The sequence below is a fragment of the Pan paniscus genome, chromosome 18 (genome assembly GCF_029289425.2).
Source record: "Pan paniscus chromosome 18, NHGRI_mPanPan1-v2.0_pri, whole genome shotgun sequence".
Lineage (NCBI taxonomy): Eukaryota > Metazoa > Chordata > Mammalia > Primates > Hominidae > Pan > Pan paniscus.
Genome location: NC_073267.2, coordinates 3,852,484 through 3,870,990, shown reverse-complemented (window position 1 = coordinate 3,870,990; position 18,507 = coordinate 3,852,484). Strand labels below are relative to the sequence as shown.

The 18,507-nt window shown below is 41.8% G+C and overlaps 1 pseudogene; it reads left to right on the top strand.

Annotated features, from left to right (window-relative positions):
• Positions 1-12,814: 12,814 nt before the first annotated feature.
• Positions 12,815-18,394, top strand: LOC117976381 (ribosomal protein uL30-like; annotated as a pseudogene).
• The last annotated feature ends 113 nt before the right edge of the window (positions 18,395-18,507 follow it).

The following is an 18,507-nucleotide window of genomic DNA, read 5'->3' as shown; positions in this document are numbered from 1 at the left end:
GACCAGCCTGACCAACATGGAGAAACTCTGTCTCTACTATAAATACAAAAAATTAGCCAGGCATGGGCCAGGCGCAGTGGCTCATGCCTGTAATCCCAGCACTTTGGGAGGCCAAGATGGGTGGATCACCTGAGGTCGGGAGTTCGAGACCAGCCTGACCAACATAGAGAAACCCTGTCTCTACTAAAATTACAAAATTAGCCAGGTGTGGTGGCACATGCCTATAATCCCAGCTACTCGGGAGGCTGAAGAAGAAGAATTGCTTGAACCTGGGAGACAGAGGTTGCAGTGAGCAGAGATCACGCCACTGCACTCCAGCCTGGGCAACAAGAGCGAAACTCTGCCTCAAAAAAAAAAAAAAAAAAAAAAAAAGAAAAGAAAATAGAAAAAAGAAAAAGAAAAAGAAACTAGGGCCAGGTGCGGTAGCTCGCACCTGTAATCCTAGCACTTTGGGAGGCTGAGGCAGTCAGATCACCTGAGGTCAGGAGTTCAAGACCAGCCTGGTCAACATGGCGAAACTCCATCTCTACTAAAAACACAAAATTAGCCAGGCATGGTGGCAAGTGCCTGTAGTCCCAGCTACTCAGGAGGCTGAGGCAGGAGAATTGCTTGAAACCAGGAGGCAGAGGTTGCAGTGAGCCAAGATCACGCCACTGCACTGCAGCCTGAGCAACAGAGCGAGACTCAATCTCAAAAAAAAGAAAGAAAGAAAGAAAAAGAAAACTACAGGCCAATATTCCTGATGAACATAAAAATTCTCAAAAAAATGTTAGCAAACCAAACTCAGTAACACATTAAAAAGATCGTTCACCATGATCAAGTGGGATTCATCCCAGGGATACAAATCAATAAACATAATGCATCATATTAACAGAACGAAGAATAAAAACCATATTATCATTTCAATACTTTCTGAAAAAGCATTTGACATAATTCAATATCTCTTTATGATAAAAACTCTCACTACCTAGGTATAGAAGGCATACACCTCAAAATAATAAAGTCCGTATATGACAAACCCACAGCTAACATCATATTGATATGGGGGAAAACTGAAATTCTTTCCTCTAAGATCTGGAATAAGACAAGCATATCCACTTTTACCACTTGTCTTCAACATAATACTGGAAATCCTGACCAGAGTAATTAGGCAAAAAGAAAGAAATAAAGGGCTTCCAAATTAGAAAGGAAGAAGCGAAGTTAGTCTTGTTTGCACATGACATGATCTTACATTTAGAAAAACCTAAAGACTCCACAAAAAAATTTTTAGAACTAATAAGCAAGTTCAGTAAAGTTGGTAGATACAAAATCAAAATAAAAAGTAGTAGCCCAGTCTTGCCAACATGATGCAACCTCGTCTCTATTAAAAATACAAAAATTAGCTGGATGTGGTGGTGGGCGCCTGTAATTCCAGCTACTGGGGAGGCTGAGGCATAAGACCCACTTGAACCCAGGAGGTGGAGGTTGCAGTGAGCCAATATTGCGCTACTGCACTCCAGCCTGGGCAATAGAGCGAGACTCAATCAAAAAAAAAAAAAAAAAGCAGTAGCATTTATATATGCCAATAACACACAATCTGAAAAATGAAAAAGAAATAAAGAAAGCAATCCCACTTGCAATAGCTTCAAATAATATATAACACCTAGGAATCAATTTAACCAAACAAGTAAAAGATTATACAAAGATAACTATAAAACACTGGTGAAAGACACTGAAGAGCATACACACCAAAAAATGGAAACATATTCCATACTCATGTATTGGAAGACTTAACATTGTTAAAATGACAATACTACCCAAAGCAATTTACAGATTCAATGCAATCTCTATCAAAATGCCAATGACATTCTTCACAGAAATAAGAAAAGAAAATCCTAAAAGTTATACAGACCCACAAAAGACCACTAATAGTAAAAGTAATCCTGAGTATAAAGAACTAAGTGGAGACAGGCATGGTGGCTCATGCCTGTAATCCCAGCACTTTGGGAGGCTGAGGCGGGCAGATCACCTGAGGTCAGGAGCTCGAGACCAGCCTGGCCAACATGGTGAAACCCCGTCTCTACTAAAGATATAAAAATTAGCCAGCCATGGTGGCACACACCTATAATCCCAGCTACTGGGGAGGCTAAGGCAGGAGAATCACTTGAACTCGGGAGGCGGAGGTTGCAGTGAGCCGAGATCGAGACATTGCACTCCAGCCTGGGCAACAAGAGTGAGACTCTGTCTTAAAAAAAAAAAAAGAACAAAGTGGAAGCATCATGCTAGCTTTCTTCAAAGTATACTACAAAGCTATAATAACCAAATCAGCATGGTACTGGCATAAAAACAGACACATAGGCCAATGGAGCAGAATAGAGAACACAGATTAAATCCATGCTTTTATAACCAAATCATTTTCAACAAAGGTGTCAAGAATATACAATGGGAAGGCTGGGCGTGGTGGCTCTTGCCTGTAATCCCTGTACTTTGGGAATAGTTTAGACTCAAGCAATCTGCCCAGCTCGGCCTCCCAATACCTGCACTTTGGGAGGCTGAGTTGGGCAGATTGCTTGAGTCCAGGAGTTTGAGACCAGCCTGGGCAACATGGTAAAACCCTGTCTGTACAAAAACTTAAAAAAAATTAGCAGGCTGTGCTGAGGTGACTCAAGTCTGTAATCCCAGCACTTTGGGAGGCCGAGGCGGGCGGATCATAAGGTCAAGAGATCGAGACCATCCTGGCCAACATGGTGAAACCCCGTCTCTACTAAAAATACAAAAATTAGCTGGGCGTGGTGGTACGTGCCTGTAGTCCCAGCTACTCGGGAGGCTGAGGTGGGAGAATCACTTGAACCCGGGAGGCAGAGGTTGCAGTGAGCTGAAATTGCACCACTGCACTTCAGCCTGGGGAGAGAGTGATACTCCATCTGAAAAAAAAAAAAAATTAGCAAAGCATGGTGGGGCACACGCGTAGTTCCAGCTACTCAGAAGGCTGAGGTAGGAAGATAACTCAAGTCCAGGAGGAGAAGGTTGCAGTGAGCCAAGATTGTGCCACTGCACTCTAGCCTGGGTGACAGAGCGAGACCCTGTCCCCCACCCAAAAAAAAGAATATATAATGAGGAAAGGACAATCTCTTCAATAAGTGGTGCTTGGGAAAGCGGATATACATAGGTAGAATAATAAAACTAGCCCCCTATCTCTCACCATATACAAAAATCAACTCAAAATGGATTAAAGACTTAAATCTAAGACCTGAAACTATGAAATTACTAGAAGAAATCATGGGGAAAATGCTCCAGGACATTGATCTAGGCAAAGATATTTTTGTGTAAGATCTCAAAAGCACAGGCAACAAGACAAACGAATTACATCCAACTAAAAATCTTTTGTACATCAAAGGAAACAATAAAGTGAAGAGACAACCCATAGAAAATATTTGTAAACTTGGCTGGGCACAGTGGCCCACGCCTGTAATCCCAGCACTTTGGGAGGCCGAGCCGGGCGGATCACGAGGTCAGGAGATTGAGACCATCCTGGCTAACACGGTGAAACCCCGTCTCTACTAAAAATACAAAAAACTAGCCAGGCGCGGTGGTGGGTGCCTGTAGTACCAGCTACTGGGGAGGCTGAGGCAGGAGAATGGCGCGAACCCGGGAGGCGGAGCTTGCAGTGAGCCGAGATCGTGCCACTGCACTCCAGCCTGGGCAACAGAGGGAGACTCCGTCTCAAAAAAAATAAAATAAAATAAAAAAAGAAAATATTTGTAAACTCTCCCTCTGACAAGAAACTAAAAACCAATAATATAAGGCACTCAAACAACTCAATAGCAAAAAAAAAAAAAAAAAAATTAAAAAATGGGCAAAAGATCCGAATACACATTTCTCAAATGAAGACATAAATATGGCCTACAGGCATATGAAAAAATGTTCAATATCATCAATCATCAGAGAAATGCAAATCAAAACCACAATGAGATATATCTCACCCCAGTTAAAAATGGCTTTAATTTAAAAAGACAGAAAATAACAGCTGCTGGCGAGGATGTGGAGAAAGGTGAACTCTTGTACGCTGTTGTTGGGAATGTAAATTAGTACAGCCAGTATGGAAAACTGTTGGAAGTTCCTCATAAAAACTAAAAATAGAACTACCATGTGATCTAGCAATTCCACTACTGGATATATATTCAAAAGAAAGGAAGTCAATATATTGAAGAGATATCTGAATTCCCATGTTTATTGCAACACTATTCATAAAAGCCAAAATGTGAAACAGACCTAAGTGTCCATCAATGGATGAATGGATAAAGAAAATGTGGTGTATGTATATGTGCATACATATATATATATATATATGCAATAGAATATTATTATTCAGCCATAAAAAGAACAAAAATCTTGTCATTTGTAGCATCACAGATGGAACTGAAAGTCATTACTTTAAGTGAAATAAGTCAAGCACAGAAACACAAATATCACACGTTTTCACTCACATGTGGGAGCTAATAAAGGGAATCTCATGAAGCCTGAGAAGGTTAGCAGAGGCCAGGAAGGGTAGTGCGGGGGAGGATAAAAAGAGGTTGATTAATTGGTACAAATATACAGTTAGGTAGAAAAAAGAAGAACTAGTGTTCAATAGGTCACTAAGGTGACTATAGTCAACAATAATCTATTACACTTTTCAAAATAGCTAGAAGAATGTCTGTAATCCCAGCGCTTTGGGAGGCTGAGTCAGGAGGATGACTTGAGTCCAGGAATTCAAGACCATCCTGGGCAATATGGCAAGACCTGTCTCTACAGAAAAAAATTTTTTTTTTACTCGAAAATTTTTATTTTATCATTTATTTATTTTTTTAAATTGATTATTATTATACTTTAAGTTTTAGGGTACATGTGCACAATGTGCAGGTTAGTTACATATGTATACATGTGCCATGCTGGTGCACTGCACCCACTAACTCGTAATCTAGCATTAGGTGTATCTCCCAGTGCTATCCCTCCCCCCTCCCCCCACCCCACAACAGGCCCCAGAGTGTGATGTTCCCCTTCCTGTGTCCTTGTGTTCTCATTGTTCAATTCCCACCTATGAGTGAAAATATGCAGTGTTTGGTTTTTTGCTCTTATGATAGTTTACTGAGAATGATGATTTCCAATTTCATCCATGTCCCTACAAAGGATGTGAACTCATCATTTTTTATGGCTGCATAGTATTCCATGATGTATATGTGCCACATTTTCTTAATCCAGTCTATCATTGTTGGACATTTGGGTTGGTTCCAAGTCTTTGCTATTGTGAATAATGCCGCAATAAACATACGTGTACATGTGTCTTTATAGCAGCATGATTTATAGTCCTTTGGGAATATACCCAGTAATGGGATGGCTGGGTCAAACTACAACTATCTGATCTTTGACAAACCTGAGAAAAACAAGCAATGGGGAAAGGATTCCCTATTTAATAAATGGTGCTGGGAAAACTGGCTAGCCATATGGAGAAAGCTGAAACTGGATCCCTTCCTTACACCTTATACAAAAATCAATTCAAGATGGATTAAAGACTTAAACGTTAGACCTAAAACCATAAAAACCCTAGAAGAAAACCTAGGCATTACCATTCAGGACATAGGCATGGGCAAGGACTTCATGTCTAAAACACCAAAAGCAATGGCAACAAAAGCCAAAATTGACAAATGGGATCTAATTAAACCAAAGAGCTTCTGCACAGCAAAAGAAACTACCATCAGAGTGAACAGGCAACCTACAAAATGGGAGAAAATTTTCGCAACCTACTCATCTGACAAAGGGCAGATATCCAGAATCTACAATGAACCCAAACAAATTTACAAGAAAAAAACAAACAACCCCATCAAAAAGTGGGCGAAGGACATGAACAGACACTTCTCAAAAGAAGACATTTATGCAGCCGAAACACACATGAAAAAATGCTCACCATCACTGGCCATCAGAGAAATGCAAATCAAAACCACAATGAGATACCATCTCACACCAGTTAGAATGGCAATCATTAAAAAATCAGGAAACAACAGGTGCTGGAGAGGATGTGGAGAAATAGCAACACTTTTACACTGTTGGTGGGACTGTAAACTAGTTCAACCATTGTGGAAGTTAGTGTGGCGATTCCTCAGGGATCTAGAACTAGAAAAAAAATTTTTTTAATTACAAATTAGCTGGGCCTAGTGGTGCACACCTGTAGTCCTAGCCACTCAGGATGTTGAGGCAGGATGATCTCTTGAGCCCAGGAATTTGAAATGGCAGTGAGCTCTGACTGTGCCACTGCATGCAGCCTGGGCTACAAAATAAGACTCTGTCTCTAAAAAATAAAAATAAATAGCTAGAAGAGAATAATTCAAATGTTCTTAGCATAAAGAAAAGATAAATATTTAATGTGATAGATATACTAATTACTCTCATTTGATGTTTACACATTATATGAATGTATTCAATCATCACATACATACATATATTATGTATCAATAAAAAAATTAAGATTATGATGGTTCACAAGGCAAAAAAAAGTTACCTATGTAAAACTCATTGGCTATATCTATGCGGGTCTATTTCTGGACTCTCCATTCTGTTCCATTGATCTATGTGTCTATCCCTTTACAAATACCACACTGTTTTGATTAATGTAGCTTTAGAAAAAGTCTTATAATCGGCCAGGCATGGTGGCTCACGTCTGTAATCCCAGCACTTTGGGAGTCTGAGGCGGGTGGATCACGAGGTCAGGAGATCGAAACCATCCTGGATAACACGATGAAACCCCGTCTCTACTAAAAAAGAAAAAAAAATACAAAAAATTAGCTGGGTGTGGTGGTGGGCGCCTATAGTCCCAGCTACTCTGGAGGTTGAGGCAGGAGAATGGCATGAACCAGGAAGGCAGAGCTTGCAGTGGGCCGAGATCTCACCACTGCACTCCAGCCTGGGCAACAGAGCGAGACTCCATCTCAAAACAAAGCAAACAAACAAAACAAAACAAAAAAACAAAAACAAACACACTTTTTCTTTGATGTTGTTAAATTTTAAAGCCAGGCGCGGTGGCTCATGCCTGTAATCCCAGCACTTTGGGAGGCCGAAGTAGGCAGATCACAAGGTCAGGAGTTTGAGACCAGCATGGTCAATATGGTGAAACCCCATCTCTACTAAAAATACAAAAATTAACCAGGCATGGTGGCGGGCACCTGTAATCCCAGCTACTCAGGAGGTTGAGGCAGGGGAATCATTTGAACCTGGGAAGCAGACGTTGCAGTGAGCTGAGATTGCGCCACTGCACTCCAGCCTGGGCAACAGAGTGAGACTACACCTCAAAAAAAAAAAAAAAAAAAAAAAAGGCCGGGCGCCGTGGCTCATGCCTGTAATCCCAGCACTTTGGGAGGCCGAGGTGAGTGGATCATGAGGTCACGAGATCGAGACCATCCTGGCTAACACAGTGAAACCCCATCTCTACTAAAAATACAAAAAATTAGCCGGGTGTGGTGGCGGGCATCTGTAGTCCCAGCTACTCAGGAGGCTGAGGCAGGAGAATGGCGTGAACCTGGGAGGCGGAGCTTGCAGTGAGCTGAGATCGCACCACTGCACTACAGCCTGGGCGACAGAGCGAGACTCTGTCTCAAAATAATAATAATAATAATTTAATGTTTCTAGGTATGCATGTTTTTCCCCCTTTTTGGCCTTTATTCTTATCTATCCTATAAATTCTTTTCATGGTGTTCTTTTGTCTTTAATCCTGGGACATTCTTGGTCATTCTTCAGATATTTTCTATATTAATTATTGTTCATTTTTCTCTCCTTCTGATACTCCTTCTCACACAAATGCAGGCAGAATGTTTCCATTTCTTCTTCCCGCTCCATAGCTAAGCTGTGTGCGTGTGTGTGTGTGTGTGTGTGTGTGTGTGTGTGTGTCTTCCCTCCCATCCCTTCCTGATGCCTTCTAGAGGTGTTCCTCTTTCTGATCTTTCTGCTTACTGATTCCTTATTTGACTGTATCCTTTGGCTCTGTCAGTAAGCCAAGATCATGCCATTGTACTCCTGCCTGGGTGACAAAGTGAGACCCTGCCTCAAATTAATTAATTAATTAATTAATTAATTTTCCTAGTCCGCCCAACTGTTTTATTTCATGTGTTGTGTTTACTATTCCCTGTGCACTTCAGCTACCTTGGTGATAAAGTAAGTGAAGGAAAGACCAAAGGTCAGGCCCTGGCTGTTCTCCACCAGGCAAGTTTAGACAGGGCGTGGGGCAACACCCTCAGAGCATAGTACTTCTGGCAACACTCTCTGGGCTTGAACTCTTCCTATTTGTCAACCCTGTTTGTCATTGCTCCACCAGGGACCCTGCCTTCAGTTAACGTGGTATGCTTCTGGTTTGGGTATGTTCTTTTCAAGACAGTTGCTGGGATAAGGAGAGGGAGGGTGAGCACAGAACCCCAAAGGGGAGCCAATTTCCTACACCAGTTATTTTCTGCTCTCCATCCTAGTCTGGCTACCTACCCAAGCTTACATTGTCCTCCCAGGAGACAGGTGCTAGGTTTTTGGTTGTTTTTCCTGCCTCACAGTTTTGACAGGCTGATACATAAAAAGTGACCAATAAATATCTTCCCAATGTTGAATGAATGAATGAGCACACAGAGTACATAATTCTCGAAAAGTTTTAGGGAATAAACTTAGGCGGAGTAATCCTTAGGCAGAGATAAGAACAGAATGAATTTTTGTCAGCAGGTTAATTTAAGTGTTGATTTGAGAATTGCAGAAGGTAATAAACAGTAGCTTATGGCACGAGGAATTCTGGTTGCAAAGAACTCTTGTTTGGCTAAGTATGTTTTTATAAGACCACACTGATAAATTATGGCAAGTATTAACTGGCCATAAAGGATCTTTCACAGCAGTTTGTAGCACACTTCTTGACTATCAGGACACTGGGTGTTCAAGTATAGAGTAACTACTTTAGAAAAACTCCAGACAGAGGATCAAGGTAAGGAAGGAACACTAACCAGGGGAAAGGAGAGAAAATTCCTCATTACAAGGAAGCATGATAACAAATGAGGAAGAAAGTAGAATAGGGATATTAAATTTTGAGGTCCATTTTGCTTCTTAGAAGTTACCCAAATGGGATGGTCAAATGCTAATTAAAACGAAATAAAATCAAGCAGGTTTACTAAGAGGGAGGTGAACTATAATGAAATTTTAATGCTTTGAATATTTATTTACACATTGTTTCAAGTAAAAGAAATTAAAGCCAATGCAAGTGAGTAAATGAGAAACTCTTCTGAGGGCACTTTGAACCCCTGGGGAGATGCCTGGTGTAATTATTATTAGTTTTTTGTTCAGTAGGCTTTCAGGAAACCAACAATTAACTGATGCCACTGAACTCTTAATGAATGAAGCACTCTGGGGCTTGTTAACAGTGCAGGAGTAGATTACTTAGTTTCAAGTTACTAATAACTTGCTCCAGGGATCATTACAGGCATCTAGTATCCCTTCCCGACCACTCTCTTTACGAGGCATCTGGGATGCCTGGTGTTCTCATAAATGGATACTCCAGGGAGGAGGTCAAGAGGGTCCTCTTACAAAGCCATCTTGAGAAGTTGTCAGTAAAGTTTTTTGGTCACCCTCTGGGGAAGGGAAAGGCAGCTCCTGTGTTCTCAATGAGCTTTGCTCCTATGGGAGAGAGGTCCTCCACTGAGTAGGAACTGTTCCTCAAAGATGGTTTAGGGCAGAGATTGTCAAGAATTATCTCTTATGAACTGAACTATTTAAGGGTGAAATGTTAGAATGTCTGAGATTTACTTTAAAATACTCCAAAGCAAACCAACAACCCTCTAAATGCAAAAAATAAAAAAACTGGAGGGGATAAATGAAGCAAGATTGGCAAAATGTTGGTGATTTTTAAGGCCTGGAGGGGGTTCATTATACTATTCTCTTTATAATTATATATATGTTTGATAACTTCCATAAGAAAAACCTGTAAGTGGGTACATATAAAAGGATTGTCCATTTCCTATATATATTATTTTAAATCAGTTATTACTCTATGTATTTATTAGAATTATTTCGGTTACAATTAACAGAAACCCCAATTCACATTGGCTTAAACAATAAAAGGAATGTATAGATTCACGTAGCTGAAAAGTACTGGGCAGTTCTAGGTATGAGGTGATGCTTGATCCTATAGCTCAATGATGTTACCAAGGACTGAATTTCTATCACTCTATTCTGCTTTCTATGATGCTGGTTTCATCCTAAGGCTCATCTATCTCCCAGTTTCAAGAAGATTGTGAACAGCTACTGGGTTACATGCGTCATCCGGCAAGAGCTGGATTTGTTCTAGCATCTCCAAGAAAAGTCCCAATAGGACCAGCTTAAGGCCATATGCCTAACCCTGAGCCATTGTCTAACCAAGGAGGTAGAATCTTTCTCTTACTGAGGTTAGGTCACATTCTCCATTCCTGGAAACCAGGATCAGGAACCTCTCAGATCTCCAAATGGAATCAGGATGGACAGAGAGGAAAAAGGGTGAAACGGATGTTAGGAGGCAGTCAACAAATGTCTGCTACACTCCCCATGTGTAAAGCTTCTAGTAGAATAGAACAGAGGGCACTGAACCGTATCTTCTAAAACTGCAATAGAGCTGTGAATCTGTGGTCAGAGATCAGGGACCTGGATGGTCTGTAGAAGTGGAAGATTTCCTTAAGGCAGTGTCTGGTGTGGATGGGAATGGTTTTGAGAGGGTAATGTGCTTCATTTTGGAGAGTGTATTTACTTCTGAAAGAAAGACATCATTTTGCCTGGTGTAGGGTGAGTGCTGGGTTTGTTCTCGGCGTCCCAGGCTGTCATCATAAGAATGCACTTGAGCCAGGCACGGTGGCTCACGCCTGTAATCCCAGCACTTTGGGAGGCCGAGGCGGGCCAATCACGAGGTCTGGAGTTTAAGACCAGCCTGACCAACATGGTGAAACCCTGTCTCTACTAAAAATAAAAAAATTAGCCAGGCTTGGTGGCGCGCATCTGTAATCCCAGCTACTCAGGAGACTGAGGCAGGAGAATTGCTTGAACCCAGGAGGCAGAGCTTGCAGTGAGCCGAGATCGCACCACTGCACTCCAGCCTGGGCAACAGAGTGAGACTCTGCCTAAAAAAAAAAAAAAAAAAAAAGAATGCACTTGAGCACTCTTGCAGTATAATACCTCCATGCTTTGGAGATAATCTCCATCACTAATACTCACATCAGGCACCTACATGCCTCGTTTAGCATGGCAATTTGAGAAATATTTTATATTTTTACATTTTTTCCCTTTTACACCAACAAAGCAAAAACATAGTGAAAAACATCTTAATATTTAAAAATATATACACTTAAGATATCTACCTATATGAAATATAGGTATCCATAGAGTGTATTCACATATGTATTAATATACAGGCATACCTTATTTTATTGTGCCTTACTTTGTGACACTTCACAGATATTGTATTTTTTATGAATTGAAGGTTTGTGGCAAGCCTGTGTTGAGCAAGTGTATCGCTGCCATTTTTCCAACAGCACACACTCACTTCGTATCTCCATGCCAGTATTTTTAAATTAAGTTGTATATACATAGATAGATAGATAGATAGATAGATAGATAGATTTTTTTAGACATAATGCAATTACACACTTAAAGACTATACTACAGGCCAGGTGTGATGGCTCACACTTGTAATCCCAGCACTTTGGGAAGCCAAGGCAGGAGGATCACTTAAGCCCACGAGTTTGAGACCAGCCTGGGCGACATAGTAAGACCCCTATCTCTATTAAAAAATAAGTAAATAGGCTGGGCACAGTGGCTCAGGCCTGTAATACCAGCACATTGGGAGGCTGAGGGTGGCTAATCGGTTGAGGCCAGGAGTTCAAGACCAGCCTGGCCAACATGGTGAAACCCCATCTCTACTAAAAATAAAAAAATTAGCTGGGTGTGGTGGCAGGTGCCTGTAATCCCAGCTACTTCAGAGGCTGAGACAAAAGAATCACTTGAACCTGGGAGGCAGAGGTTGCAGGGAATGAGATCATGCCATTGCACTCCAGTCTGGGTGACAGAGTGAGGCTCTGTCTCAAAACATAAAACACAATACAATACAATACAAAACTGAAAAATAAAAAAGACAACAGTACAGTGTAAATATAATTTTTTTATATGTACTGGGAAACCAAAAAATTTGTGTGACTCACTTCATTCTGATATTCATGTTATTGCATGGGCCTGGAACCAAACCTGCAATATATTTGAGGTAAGCATATATATGTATATGTAGGTATGTATATGTATGTGTATATATATATTATATATATATATATATACGTGTGTGTGTGTGTAGGAGCTAGGTGTGATGGCATGCACCTGTAGTCCCAGATTTGGGGAGGTTTAGGCAGGAGGATCACTTGAGTCCAGGAGTTCGAGGCCAGCCTGGGCAACATAGCAACACTCCCATCTCTAACATATTTATAAAACAAACATACATAGAGAGAAATCCATTACAACACTGAGCAGTTTAGTTAGATATTTTTCTCATGGTTGCTTGGTCAATTCAGTAGAGTGAGTACTTTGATTTGGTCCCAGAACATGAGGCTGATGCATCATAATGTGCTTTCTTCAACTCAATGGCCTTTGCCCATCTATTAACTCTGCTATGCAGGTGAATTGCCTGAGCTCAGGAGTTCGAGACCAGCCTGGGAAACACGTTGAAACCCTATCTCTATTAAAACACAAAAAATTAGCCAGGTGTGGTGGTGCACACCTGTGGTGCCAGCTACTTGGGAAGCATGAGGCCCGAGAATTGCTTGAACTGGGGAGGTGGAGGTTGCAGTGAGCTGAGACCGGGCAATTGCACTCCAGCCTGGGGGATAGAGTGAGGCTCTGTCTCCAAAAAATAAAATAAAAATTTTTTTTTCCTAACTCTTCTGTGTAACAAGCTGTTGTTTCCTATGCTACTAAATATTTTAGGAATTTTTCTAATGCTACAAATGTTTAATTTTGTCTTTGTGAACAGTAAAGATCTTTTACTTTTTGATTGTTTCAAATGCTTTGAAATCATTCAGTTGATTGTACAAATCATGGGCGAATGCTTAGTGTGAAAATTATGTTGGAAGTATATCTATTGGTTTTAAAAATTCAACAGTAAGGATCAGCAGCTACAACACTAGAAAGATGGCAGAGCAAAAGCAAAGAAAAATCCCTTTGGTTCCAGAAAATCTCCTGAAAAAGAGGAAGGCTTATCAAGTCCTCAAAGCCACTCAGACAAAGCAGGCACTTTTGGCAAAGAAGGAGCAGCGGAAAGGAAAAGGGCTCAGGTTTAAGGGATTGGAATCATTCCTACATAATTCCTGGTGGCAGAAATGTGACAAGGTGTGTCTCAGATGACTAGAAAAAACCTCGTGCCTTGGAATTGCCAGATAAACATTCCTTGGCCTTTGTTGTATGCAGCAAAAGGATTGTTGGCATGAGTCTACTGGTGCAGACAGCCATTGCAAGACTTCATCTTAAGAAAATTTTTAGTGGTGTCTTTGTAAAAGTCACCCCCCAGAACCTAAAAATGCTGCGTATAGTGGAACCTTATGTGATCTGGGGATTTCCAAATCTGAAGTCTGTCCGGGAATTCATTCTGAAACATGGACAAGCCAAGGTCAATAAGAACACCATCCCTCTGACAGACAACACAGTGATTGAGGAGCACCTGGGGAAGTTTGGTGTCATTTGCTTGGAAGACCTCATTCATGAAATTGCCTCCCAGGGAAGCATTTCCAGGAGATCTCATGGTTCTTTTGCCCTTTCCACCTCTCAGTGGTCCATCATGCTACCAAAAATACAGTGGGCTTCCTCAAGGAGATGGGCACATCTGGCTATCGGGGTGAATGCATCAATCAGCTCATCTGCCAGCTGAACTAGACCCAGGTGCCAAACTGCAGTAAATTTTTATCAATGAAGTGGAAGCATGTGTTTTTGTTTTTTTGAGATTTTTTTTTATCAAGTATCTTCAGAGACTATTTCCTGCTTTATCTTCAAAAACTGGAAAGGAAGGGTTAAAAAAAAAGACAGTAGCTTATGTTCATGGCAAGTACCTCTCATCACAGTCCAGTTCCAAGGAAAAATTCCAGCATTTTCTACATTGGCTGCCTCCTTGTCGGCGGAAGGAGTCCTGCTTTGTTGAATCTTCTATCCTAGGGTTTAATGTTGGTAAATGAGTAACTCTAGCATTTGTACAAGGCTTCCTAAGACTCCGGGAGCAGTCGACCAAGCCCAGGGACATAATTCAATCTGGAGATTCCTGGGTCCTTGTTTTGAAAAAGACTTGAAATACACATAGGAAGAAAGGCCCAAAAATAAATGTTAACTTGTCAAAAAAAAAATTTCAACAGTAAGCTTTCTTAGTTTCTCCTAAAAGGTGCATCATATCCAAACACTGTAAAGCTTGATTTTTAATGTCAGCGCTAAGATTGGTGCAACTCAAGATTCATTATCTGAACTGTGGCAGAAATGAAAAGTGATTCAGATAGTTTTCTTAAATCTGAAATGCAATGCAAAAGGTAGCTTGCTTAATTCCTTTCACAGGAGGGATTCAGACTAGGCGAACTGCTTTAGGCAAAGTACACACATTATCAGATTTGGGTGAATCGTACAGGAGAAAAGCCTTACAGATGCTTGACTGAAGAAGGCATTTCAGTACAGCCCAACTACCATTGCCCAGTGGAGGATTAACACATGAAGGAAACCTAGGCATGTAGCAAATTTTGTTGATGTTTCAAACAGTGCCCTCATCTCAGTCCCCAGTGAACTCACACAAGAAAAAGTGACAGGTGTAGAAAAGATTCAGAAACAAAAGTATGCTTTTTGTTTGGGTGGATTTCTACTGGGACAAACAGTAGAAACGTGAAGTATGGGCAAAACTTTGTTTCCCACTTGAGGGGACTTCAGAGAGTCTACACAGGAGAGAATTCAGTCCACAGAAAGAATGTGGGGAGAGCTTCAGCAAGTATTTATGCACTAGAAAACCTCCAAGAGAAGAGTAACAGGGCAGCCTTCATCACACACGACAGGGAGGAGTGACCAGGAAATGCTGGAGTAAATGCTTCAGTGGCATGACTCAACAAATATTTGGAAAATCCTTTATGAACTCCCATCTTTTGTTACCAATTGTCCATTTGGATAAAAGAGGCTGCTGGGCGTTCTTCCTCAAACTTACCTGGGAAATTAAACACTGTTCTCAGTAGTTCCAAAAGTTAACAGAAACCCTAGGAGTTTTAGTTTTGAGATTTAGTTTGATTCTAAGCCCCTCCTGTTCTTCCCCTCCAGTTAAAAGATATCTGAGGTTGGGCATGGTGGCTCATGCCTGTAATCCCAGTACTTTGGGAGGCCAATGCAGGAGGATCACTTGAGCTTAGGAGTTCAAGATCAGCCTGGGCAACACAGCAAGACCTCATCTCTACTAAAAGTAAAAAATAATAACCCAGGCATGGTGGCACGTGCCTGGAGTCCCAGATACTCAGAAGGCTGAGGTGGGAAGATTGCTTGAGACTGGGAGATCGAGGCTGTGGTGAGCCCCAGTCTGGGCAACAGAGACCCTTGTCTCAAAAATAAAATATAGCTGAGGTTCTCAAGGTGAGCTCAAGGTTCAGTCTGCTTAACGGCAGGGAGAACTCTAGGTCTGGGATGGTCCCAGCACTGAACTTAGACTAGTGCAGGGGACAGGTCAGGAGACTAGACGGGGTCAATGATACAGTTCTCTGAAATAACCGTGAAGCCATGGTAAGGCTGCTATCTGAACATGCTAAAATAAAGCATCCTTCTTGTTTCCTGGAAATCATCTGCCAGTTTATGGAGGACATATTTGTGCATTTAGTACTAATTAGTGCATTTAGTACTAATGTTTAAGGCTAAACCTAGGATTATGTGTCTCTCATTTCATTTTTAAAGCAAGCCTCAATAGATTTTAATATCATGGCTTAGGTAATCTGTTCTCATATCATCTGATATCATTTTAGTAATCCAATCTCATCTCAAGCTACAGAAATCCCTTCTTCCACTCCCCACCCCACAAATTCCAAGGTTGTTATGAGACATCATGTTATGTGCAGCAGCTGGGTACTGGCTAAGCTACGACTTTCCCCTGGAGGATTCTCACTCCACAGGTGGAACTGGCTTGCTCCTGCCTCCCTGCCCAAGTTTCTCCCCAGTTGTCTGTCATCCCTTAGTCCAGGAAGATAGCCACCTTACTGTCTACACTGATCTGGACAAATTTGCTTTTGCCCTATATCTCATCTGTTTTGTGAGGCACAACTCACTGAAGATACAACAGAGGTAGTTAACAAACCATTCTTTGAAATCTCCTGCATTCATATGAGGAAGGCAATCCCTACCCCCTAACCCCCACCATAGCCCATTCATCAATAGAAATGCCTGTTTTGTGCATGAGGCAACGCGCAGGGAGACAAAGAATAAGGGAAGTGGAATAAGGCCAGATAGGGAAGGAGGGTTGCCTTGTCCCCTTGAACTGACCTCCCATAAGATTTGTCCGAGACAGCAATGTCTTTCTTCCCTATCATCTACAGTCTTGGGAGGTCCTAAGTGGTCCCATTAGTGTTGCATCAGCTCAGTTTAGCATCCATGGGAAGCCAGATCTCTTTTGAGGGCCAAAGGCTAGGCAGAATGAAAACGGAAAGGTTCCAGAGCTCCAGCAAAACAGTCACTCCCCCAGCTGCCCTTTTCCAAGCTCTATTAAGATAGGCCAGGTTGGCCAGGTGCGGTGGCTCACACCTGTAATCCCAGGACTTTGGGAGGCCGAGGCGGGTGGATCATGAGGTCAGGAGACCAAGACCATCCTGGCTAACAAGGTGAAACCCCGTCTCTACTAAAAATACAAAAATTAGCCAGGCGTGGTGGCAGGTACCTGTAGTCCCAGCAACTTGGGAAGCTGAGGCAGGAGAATGGCATGAACCCGGGAGGCAGAGCTTGCAGTGAGCCGACATTGCGCCACTGCACTCCAGCCTGGGCAACAGAGCGAGACTCCGTCTCAAGAAAAAAAAAAAACATAGTGCAGGTTATGCTACAGAAACACATAGCACCAATGTCTCTGTGGCTTAACAGAACAAATGTTTATTTCTTGTTCTCACAAAGTCCATTATAGGTCTGGAGACTCTTGGGAATAGCCGCCCTCCATGCAGTGGCTCAGTGTTCTGGACTGCTTTGATTTCATGGCTGCTCTCTCTGTATGTGGTTCCATGATTAAGGCAGGAAAGGAGAGCACTGGCCTTGTACCAGCAAAAAAAAAAAAAAAAAAAGAAAAGAAAAGCTTCAGCCAGAAGTGAGGCTTCTTCTGCTCACAACTTATTGACCAAAACTATCTCATACCCGTCTTAGAGCAAGGAGCAGGAAGGCAAAACCATTCTTCTTACTGTTCACTGGAATACAAGTTCCATGAGGGGATGCAATTTTGTCTCTTGGCCACTCCTGTGTCCTCAGAGTATAGGACAGTGCCTGACACATCATAGGCCTTCATTAAATTGAACAGAATGAATGAATGTAGGGCCAGAAAGAAAGCCACACATGATCTGGGAGAAGAAACAGAATCCTGGAGGTCTTAAGTTAAGGTGGTGCTGGGTAAGAGCTATGTAGACCAGAGCTCCAGAGTTGGCTGTACTTAAGAAACAATTAGTATAGGCTGGGCACAGTGGCTCATGCATGTAATCCCAGCACTTTGGGAGGCCGAGGCGGGTGGATCACTTGAGGTCAGGAGTTTGAGACCAGCCTGCTCAACATGGTGAAACCCCGTCTCTACTAAAAATACAAAAAATTAGCCAGGCGTCGTGGTGGGTGCCTGTAATCCCAGCTACTCTGGAGGCTGAGGCAGGAGAATTGCTTGAATCTGGGAGGCGGAGGATGCAATGAGCTGAGATCACATCATTGCACTCCAGCCTGGGTGACAAGAGCGAAACTCTGTCTCAAAAAAATAAATAAATAAATAAAATAAAATAAGAGGTTTGGAAGAGGTCAGTTATTTAACCCCTTTCCTGATATACCTAAGAGCTCTAAAAGGAATGCACCTGAGTCACTGCTGTAGCAAAACAAGCAAGTTGTAAGAAAATCCATAGGCTATACAGACTTTTGGCAATCCATCAAATTTATCACCTGAGGCTGCTGTTAAATGCTGTGCTGGAAAGAACAAAGACAGGTAGAGCTTACAGGATAGGACAGAACAACATGGATGTAGATTTGCTCATCCTCGCCCAACACTTAGCACCAGTGCCCAAATCTTTTATTTAGGGAACCGTCTCCTGCTGACTACATGTCCAGGTCTCCATGCCAAATAAGCCACAGGATCCTGCCTGCAGCACACACACTCCAACTCCCATGCAAATTAAGTCTCTCATTCTTAACAACAAAGAAAAGCCAATTAAAAAGTAAACAAACAAAACTGAGAAGTTGATCTGAATTCCCACTAATTCTCTTTCAGGCCTTGGGCAAGTACTAATTTTTATAGCTGCTTTATCC